Source organism: Rutidosis leptorrhynchoides, chromosome 6, assembly GCF_046630445.1.
Source record: "Rutidosis leptorrhynchoides isolate AG116_Rl617_1_P2 chromosome 6, CSIRO_AGI_Rlap_v1, whole genome shotgun sequence".
Taxonomy (NCBI): Eukaryota; Viridiplantae; Streptophyta; class Magnoliopsida; order Asterales; family Asteraceae; genus Rutidosis; species Rutidosis leptorrhynchoides.
The window spans coordinates 30,845,091-30,855,450 of record NC_092338.1 but is presented as its reverse complement, the minus strand read 5'-3'; positions in this window follow the sequence as shown (position 1 = coordinate 30,855,450).

Here is a 10,360-nt window from a genome sequence, read left to right as displayed (position 1 = left end):
AGAAGACGAGTTAGGTTCTGAAAATTGTTCAGCGGTTAGAGGACTCATATACGGAGCCATATCCACTGACTACGCATCTTTTCGTTTTGTATAGAGGTCGTAGCAGCTGACCGAAGTCAGCCTATTGTTTCGATCTCTATTCTTGTCAAACTTACTTAGCTTTTATGATGATGAATAATGATGATGACGATGACACTTAAACTTAATCTATTCACTTTTAAACTTATTGGGACTACATACTGACCTAGTGACCTTTGACTTAGGTTGACAACCTTTCGAACCGACTTACTACCTGCATACGTTTCATATCGACTTTTACTGCTTATTCACTGTGAGTTATAGCTCCCTTTTTACTTATACTATTTTTGAGACTGAGAATACATGCGCTTTTTACGTTTTACTTACTTGACACGAGTACTTAAACTTTACATATGTGTGGGTTATATAACGGCATAAACATTCCCCTTAGCACGGTAATGTTTAATCATTGGTTTTGAACTGGTGAACGCGAATATTAGATATGGATCCATAGGGTTAGACATTCCCACTCGGGCTAGTCGTGCTAGCATTTAACGGGTGTTTGATACTTCGAGGACATACGCACTCGCCAAGTGTACTTTTAGGGGGTATTACTATTACGTTAAGTTAGTCACCGGGTGCCCACGGATAAGCATATACTTTTCATACTGATTTAAACTGCTGGTTGAAGCACTGAAATCTGGTGGTCTACATTACTTTACTGATTACAAACTATAGCTCACCAACATTCGTGTTGACTTTTAAGCGTGTATTTCTCAGGTTCTTAGACGATGTTGCTTCCGCTGTTAGACTTGCTATCTTGGTGTTATAGACTTACTGTTATGGACCTGCTGTGTTAGATTTCCGCTGCATTACTTAGAGATGTCTCAATCATGGAACTTTTATCTTGCATTCGTAATTTATGTTATTTTCAAATAATCACTTTGTAACGACCTTTGTGTCATGTTATCTTTTGTAAACGCTATCTTTTTATGAATGCAAACTGGTTTTCAAACATAATGTAGTACTTGACCGTGTAAAGATCCTATTATTGACGAATCGTACACGATGGTTTTGTACGGGGCATCACACTACGGTGGAATCCATTTGCAAGGTTGATTTGTTAGGGTGCGTTGTTGTGTGCTCAAATATTGATAGCTACAAAAAGAATTTGGAAGCGGATAAAAGCTCAGAAGGTTTTGTGATGATAGCTCCCTTTGTTGATCACATTTCGGTGTTTAGTCGATTTGTTTGGTTAGAAATTAGGGGTGTTCCGGCTAAATACATCTCGGATTGTAACATTCGTAGGGTGGATAGCTTATTCGGGAATGTTTTATTCATTGCTAGATCGTCTTTGGTGCTCGGCAATATTGGTTCGTTATTTGTGTTTGTGAGCTCTCATTGTGTGAAGCATATTCATGAGTTAGTGTTAGTTTATTTGGATGACGGTAAGGAGGTTGCAAAGCAACTTTGGATTAATGAGATGGGGCAATCGGTCGATTTCTCTTTGATTGTTAATGATGGGTTCTCCACGGGTTTGGTAGAAAGTGTTAATTGCAAAATCAATTGGACAGTTTTCGAGTTGTGTTGACAGGGATAACCCGATGGTTTCGAGTCCTCTTAGGGTTTTACAACAAGAACCGCATGGTATGCTGCTACGGGAGTGGTTGATGCGGTTGTGAGGGCGTCCGGATGTTTTTAATGTCAGACATGCTGCCCATGACCTTTGACTTCGAGAGTGACTCAGAGACGACTGTTGCCTCGCCTACCATTGTTGCTAACTCACCGCTACCCGTCGACGACTCTGGCGATTCACCTTCCAGTGGACTCTTGCTTGACCTTATGGACGTCTCAGACGTAGACGAGGATCCAGAGGAGATTCCAACTCCACTAGCCCTAGACTCCCGGGGCCACAGCACCATCCCGGTAGTACTGTGATTCCTGGGGGAAATGAGGACGGTCCTTTCCATAACGAGCATGGACATTGGGCTAGACGCACCGCTGATGGATGTGTTGTGCCAATTCCACCAGGCAGATATCGACTTATGAGCACCGGCCGAGCAGATCCACCTTCAGATGATTCATACGATTCATCATCCAATGACTCCAGCGAGGAGGATTCCGAAGAGGATCTCGAGGATGATTTCGAGGAGGACCCTGAGGAGGAGCCCGTGCAGCCGCCCTCTACCCCGCCGAAGAAGTGGTATCGTTTCGATGGTACCGTTATCCCAGGGATTAACGGAGGAAGACCGTTCGTGAATGAACATGGACAATTGGTTAGGGTCACAGCCCGTAAGAGGGTCGTACCGTATCCTGCCGATCCATTCGTGCGTAAGACCACCCGCACTGTGCCATCTACACCTGCACCATCTGCACCACCTACCCCACCAGCATCCCCCGTCGTCGAGGAACTGGCGAGGGAAGTGCATATCCTCTGTGCTCTGGTAACTGAGCTCGAGGATCAGATGTCCCACCTGATGGACATCGTTTACCCACCATCACCGTATGATTATTGTATTAGATTTCCTTATGTAACTCTGTTAGTAGTTTCATGTTTTACTCATGTATTGTACGAACCTTATGCGGATGTATGCAACTTTCTTATTAATGAATAGAACTTAATGTTGTTTAAATTTTGTACGGTGTTCTATTTACGCTACTGTATAATGATTTTGTGGTATCTGTATCTGGTTGCTTTACTTAATTGTGTGTTGTGTTCCATACTGGGTGCCTTATGCTATAATATTATTGAATGCAGAATTTTGACGTAAGTCGAAACTTTTATTCAGAGGAACAATGGCAAGCGGAAGAGTCCCAAGGGAAATGCCCATAGCGGCACAGATTGAGGAAATGATTGTTGCTCGAATAGCCACAGCTATGGCGAATGCCAACCCTGCTCCAGCTTCACCGGCCAACCCAGCTGTTCAGAACGGGTGTACCTATAAGTAATTCCAAAACTGCAAGCCCCATAATTTCAGTGGTACAGAAGGGCCACTTGGACTGACGAGATGGTTTGAGAAGTTAGAAGCTGTGTTCCGTGTGAGCAACTGCTCGGAAGTGAACAAAACTAAGTACGCCTCCTGTACTCTGTCGGACGGCGCTTTAACCTGGTAGAACACGCTTGCTCAGGCTAAAGGAATTGACGAGGCTTATGCTACCCCGTGGGAGGAATTCAGAGGGGCTATGATCGAGGAGTATTGCCCCCGAACCGAAATTCAGAAAATGGAAGCTGAGTTTTAGGAGCTGAAGGTTGTGGGAACCGACCTTGAAGGCTATAACCGAAGGTATTTGGAGTTAGCTTTGATGTGCCCGACGATGGTTACCTGTCAATTTAAGCGAATGGAACAATACTTGTGGGGACTTCCCAAGACCATTCAGGGAAATGTCACTTCTTCGAAACCAGCAGATGTCCCGGAAGCTATGCGCATGGCGTACATCCTGATGAACCAGATCATCCGCAAGGAACCAGAGAAAGCGAAACCAGAGTCAGGAGCTAGTTATGAGAAGCGTAAGTGGGAAAGCAACAAAGGGAAGGTCTTTGATCAGAACCCAGCTAAGAGGCATGAGGGTTTCAGGGGAAACAACGACTGGAGGAACCCCAACCCGAACCCTAGCTCGAACCCTAACTACAAGGGTAGTCTTCTGCAGTGCAAGAGATGCTACAAGCATTATACAGGGTACTGCAACGTGGTCTGTGAAAAGTGTAAAAGGACTGGGCACATTGGCAGGGACTGCAAGATTACTGATATTGCTCTAAACATACATATTATTCAACGCAATATCACTTATATTTCATAGGTTTTTACCATCTACAAAGACATTCAATGCGCATTTCACGAAAAAAATGATTAAAGTAAACATAGAAGTGAAGTTGGAAGAAAAGACGATAAACGATGAGTTTAAATCAAATATATCGAGGAAACGTTCATCCGAATTCAAGAACGAAGTAAACTAAAGAAAAAGGTTACAACAAGTCATCCAAAATGTTACACGTCGATACGAGGTCAACATAGAACAAACGAAAAAGAAAAATAAAGAAAACTGCCATTATCTCTTACGCGAATCGTGTAGATCTACACGAAACGCGTAGTAATTTAGCCTTACGCGAATCGTGTGACCTCTACACGAAACGCGTAATATTAGGCCGAAGATAATCATGAATCAGATAAGGGGCGGCTGCTTTTTGTGTTTTAAAACAATTCTTTTGATCAATTGAGATACAGCAAGGATTCAATTAAACTCTACCTACTACTATTTCTCAATGATAAATACGGAGTACATGTTGAAAGCAAGATGAGACATATCATACAACATTACTATACACATACAAATTAATTTAGTTACTGTTATTTTGTTTTCAAGTACTCTGTATAATTAGTTTCAAGGTTCAATATTTAGGTAGTTTTAAATATTAAGGGTGTATTGTTCGCGTGAAGGGTGTTATTATTGTAATTTTCCTACCGTTTGAAGTTAATGAAAGTGAAGATATTTTAGTAAGTTTACTCTGTTAAAATTAGCGTTGTTATTATGTTTGCATATCTATATTTTTATGTTTACCCTAGTGTAATGAATAGCTAAATTTCCTTAGTGTTTGCTTAGATGTAGAGCCCCTAGTGAAATGGATTGTTATCATTTGTAAAAGTTAAAATGTAACTTTAGTATTTTTAATATTGAGCCTAGTTAAAAGAACCATTATTGTGTAAGTAGGTATTTAACCCTTGCGCCTTAATTTATTAAATTTAAATAACGAAAGTTGTTTTTATTTACATAAATTAAGCTTCAACATTAAAATGATCTAGACGAATTTATGGATAAATTATTAACACCAATTTAGAAATAAACTTCGGTGGTTTGGGTAATATCAATAATTATATGATAGTGAAATTGTAAAAAGGGAAACCGTTACGATTTGGGTATTGGCGAAAATCAAAACTAGGCTAGGTCTCAATTTAAATACTTAAGGAATAGTAGCTATCTAAAAAGAATCCGATGAAAATTAGATTTACTTTAGTTAGTTGTAACTTTATATTTATTCGAAAGAAAAATATAAAGTTTATTACTAAAACATTTTAAATAGGGCGTAAACTCAAAACAATCCATGGACCTAGGGGTGACACAATTAAGTAAACACTCTCATTTATCCCATATATATTTCTTATAAAAGTATTATTATCATTATTTACGAATTATTATTTCAAAATATAAAAAGAATACATAAAAACATTTAAATTTCGTAACAGACTGTTTGTCACAGTTTATATATCATACGCGTATCGTGTATGGTATACGCGAAACGCGTATTCTGTAATTCAAACTGTACGACCAGATTCACACAATTCGCGTAGGTTTTAAATTATACGCGATACGCGTATAAATACGCGAAACGCGTATGTACAAGACACGGCTACAGTACCAGTAGGGTTAAAATTAGGGTTTTAGTTATTTTATTATTATAATTAAGTAATTAATATATAATTTGTATTAGTTATTATAAAATCCTTAATAATTGTTTTAATCCTACTAATTAGTGTTAATTAAAAGTTTATAGTTTGTAATTAGTTTATAATTAGTTAAATTACTATTCTTAACAATTTATATTAATATAATTAAAACATATCATTTAGTTAATTTAAATAAATTTATATTATAATTACTCAAAACAAAATTCTAAACACATAGTTTTATTAAAAATTACTATTTTACTAATTACCCTTTAGTAATAAAATATTCGCATCATAATTAGTTTAATTTCATTTAGTTCCTTTTTAAGTTAATTCTTGTAATCTTGTAATTCTATTTATGAAGTAAATTAGTTTAAGTTATTTTTCTATTACTGTTATATTATAAATTCCTAATCCAAAACCCCCTTTAATTAAGTTTGACATCAAAGACTATTAAAAACCATTAAACACTCCATCTCCCTGTGGAACGAATCGGATTTACCGACAAACTAAACTACACGGATAGGACTAGTTGCCTATATATGTGTGAAATCAACCTGAATTCAATAAAATACCACATATACAATAAATCAATTCGTGTAACAAAACAACTCAAATCCGTTCATAAATAAAGGTTACGTCTCGCACATCAACTTTTTGGCGCCGCTGCCGGGGAGTTGGCAGTTAAATAAATAGATAATTTTTCTGATTCGTAGTAGTAGTTGAATTTGTACGTGGACCGGGTTGTTGGATCACCAATTTTATTGGTCAATAGAAGGATCCTGCCCCTCTGCTGCATCTTTTGGCTATTCGAAACGTGGACAAAATCAGAAGGAAAATCTGTTTGTTTAAGGGTTTTTATCATTGTTTTTATGTTATTCGATCCTCTCGAGGAAATTCATTTCCAAGAAAGTTCAAAGTTTATGAATAAATCCTTTAGTTCTTTGTACAATTTCCCAATTGTATGATCCGTTCAGAAAATACTAAACTCGTTAAACTTAATCCGGAACCACAAAGAATTAATAAAAGTCAAAAACAACAAAAAGAAGTACTAGTAATTTTAAAACACCGAAAAACACTAAAAAAGAAACAAGTAAGTAACACTAGAAAAGCTTTTGGTGTTATGATCTCATAATAGAAATTAATGCATGAACTTACGTTCCTCCAACGCTGAATTAACTCCTTCACATCCTGAGCCCGAAAGAAAATTCCACGAACGCTTAAGAGCTCAAGAAGTAGAATCTCTTGCTAAAAATTTAGAGTCACTTTCCTTAGAATCCGACTCTGAACCAATAATTCAACCAATCATAGAGCCGATTATTAAAGAAGAAGAAGAAATGGCTGATACAAATCAAACGATGGAAGCATTAATGAAGGCCACAAGAAAAGGTCAAGGCCACGCAATCATCCAACCCACGATGAGTGATGGCTTTGAAATAAAAGGTCAATTTTTACACATGGTGACTAATACATGTCAATTCGGTGGAGCCCCAAATGAGGATGCTAACGAGCATCTTCGTAAGTTTGTAAGCATTTGCAAGCTTTTCAAAATCAAAGATGTCACCGATGAAGTTGCATGTTTAAAAATCTTTCCATGGTCCTTAAAAGATGATGCAAGAGATTGGCTAGACTCATTACCAGAAGGTTATATTGAAAACTGGAATGATATGATGGATAAGTTTTTGTCAGAATTCTTTCCTGCTTCAAAAGCAGCAAAATTGCAAAGTGATATAAATCACTTTATGCAAAAGCCTAATGAAACTCTTTATGAAGCTTGGACCCGATTCAACAAAATGCTTAGGGTATGTCCTCAACACGGGTTGAATACATTCCAAAAGGTCCAAATATTCTATAAAGGAGTCAATGTGGCAACTAGAAAAGATATAGATGTTGCAGCCGGAGGTTCGATCATGAAGAAAACACCTGAAGACGCTCACACAATCATTGCTGATTTAGCTTCCCATTCCCATAATTGGCATCAAGAAATAGAATTCTCTAGATCATCAAATGTTGCTAGTATTGAAAGCAATGATGAAATTGCTTCTTTAAAAGTTCAAATAGCAAATCAAGCAAGGCAAATCGAGAAAGTAACCAAGGAAATGCATGCTATCAGAGTAGGATGTGAACTATGCCAAGGTCCCCATCTTACTAGAGATTGTGATCAAAGTACAATGGAAGAGCAAGCAAATTTCTTAGGTTACTTACGAAAAGGTGAAATGAACTTCAGTGATTTTCCAGCTATAGAAGCAAACAACCGAAAATATCCTCCTATAAACAGCTATCAAGTAGGAGGACCTTCAGGATCAAATAATAATAACTATCAAAATAATAATAACTATCAAGGAGGAAATCCAGGTTACCAAAATAACCAGAATTTCCCAAATCAAAATCAAAGAAATCCGCCACCAGGTTATAATAACCGAAATCAACCTCAACGAAATTATCAAAATAATTTCCAACACAATCAACCACAACCATTAGCAATTATGCAACCTCAACCTGAGAGGAAATCTGGTTTAGAAGATCTCTTAAGAGATTTTATGGTTAAGCACGAGCAAAATGCAGAGCTCCAAACTCAGCAAATCCGAAATCAGCAAGCCACAATACAAAACTTAGAAAGGGATGTTGGAAGGATATCACAGTTACTATCAGAGAGACCACCAGGTACTCTCCCCTCAAATACTCAAGTGAATCCCAACAACCCCCAAACAAGGAACGAGCATGTAAATGCTATAACTACTAGAAGTGGTTTAACTACTAAACCGGAGACTCTTAAGTCCCCGGAAGTTCCTTTATGTCCTTCTGTTTTACAAATACCGGTTGATGAAAATGAGCAAGTTGACAAAGAATAAGAGAAAGATGATCCACCTGAGGTCATACCAAAGAAAAGTGAAGAACCAACAGTAAAGGTGCATAAGGAACCCATTCCATACCCAAAAGCATTAAAGAAATACAGACTCGCAAGGCGGTATGAGAAATTTGCGGACATGATTAAGCAAATTAGCATTAACATGCCACTCGCGGAGGTTCTTAGGGATATGCCCAATTACAGGAAGTTTTTAAAGGATCTCATATCCTCGAAGGGTAAATACCACGACGTTTCTGCCACATTCCTTCATGAAGAATGTTCGGCCATCTTAAAGAAACAAAATGTACCTCCAAAATTAGGAGACCCTGGTAGTTTTATCATACCATGTATGATGGGTGATTCGGTGGTGTACGATGCACTAGCCGACCTAGGTGCAAGTGTTAACCTAATGCCTTACTCATTATATTTAAAACTTGACTTAGGAGACTTAAAACCAACCCGGATGGGTATTCGATTAGCAAACCAATCATTTGATACTCCCATAGGTATAGCCGAGGATATACTTGTAAAAGTTGGCTCACTTATCTTTCCCGTCGACTTTGTTATTCTAGAAATGCAAGAGGACACAAAAGTTCCTATCATTTTAGGACGTCCTTTCCTAAACACTGCAGATGCTATCATTAATGTCCAAAAAGAATAATTGAGTCTAGGTGTGGGAAACGAGAGAATAATTTGTCACATTGACAAAGCCATGAAAAGACCCACTTCTACCGATGACTCTTGTTTTCAAATTGATGTTATAGATCTTTGTGTCGAGAATGAATTGAAGGAGCTACTTGAAATTGATATCCCGGGGTTAGCCCCGGTAAGTGAGAATGAATACTTCAATATTGATAAAGATTTTAATGAGTTGATGAAGGTGGTCACGGATGACGAGACCATAATAGAAGAAATTCCCATGGAAGAGGAATCGTTTGAGGAAATCAAAAATGAAGATAGATTTCGTATAAAAAATTCCTTAGAAGAACCACCCATACTAGAGCTTAAAGAGCTACCCAAACACTTGGAGTATGCTTATCTCGAAGGTACATCTCAATTACCAGTAATTATTGCTTCACATCTTTCAGATAATGAGAAGGATAAGCTAATTTCTGTATTAAAAACCCATAAAAAGGCTATATCCTGGAAAACAACCGACATTCCGGGAATAAACCCATCTTATTGTACACATAAAATTCTCCTTGAGAATGACTACAAACCCGTAGTACAAAGACAATGCAGGCTAAATCCCAACATGAAAGAGGTTGTTAAAAAGGAGGTCGTCAAGCTTCTTGACGCCGGGTTAATCTACCCCATCTCCGATAGTCTATGGGTTAGTCCAGTACAAGTAGTACCCAAAAAGGGGGGTACAACCGTTATATTAAATGAAAAGGACGAACTCGTCCCAACTAGAACAGTTACCGGCTGGAGAGTCTGTATTGATTACAGACGTCTAAATGATGCCACTAGAAAGGATCATTTCCCGTTACCTTTTATTGATCAAATGCTTGAACGATTAGCGGGAAAAGAATATTATTGCTTTCTAGACGGTTTCTCCGGTTACTTCCAAATTCCAATTGATCCCAACGACCAAGAAAAGACCACATTCACTTGTCCTTTCGGTACCTTTGCCTATTGCCGCATGCCGTTTGGTTTATGCAATGCACCCGGAACCTTTCAAAGGTGCATGATGGCAATCTTTGATGATATGGTAGAGGATTGTATGGAAGTCTTCATGGATGACTTTTCCGTATTTGGAGACTCCTTTGAATCGTGTCTTTTCAACCTTGAACGTATGCTTATCCGATGTGAGAAAGCAAACTTGGTCCTAAATTGGGAAAAATGCCACTTCATGGTGAAAGAGGGCATTGTACTTGGTCACAAAATATCTCGTTCGGGAATAGAGGTAGATAAAGCTAAAATTGAAGTTATCTCTAAGCTACCTAAACCATCAAATGTTAAAGCAATTAGAAGCTTTCTTGGTCACGCAGGATTCTATAGGCGATTTATCAAAGATTTTTCTAAAATCGCCCGCCCATTGACCAAACTTCTT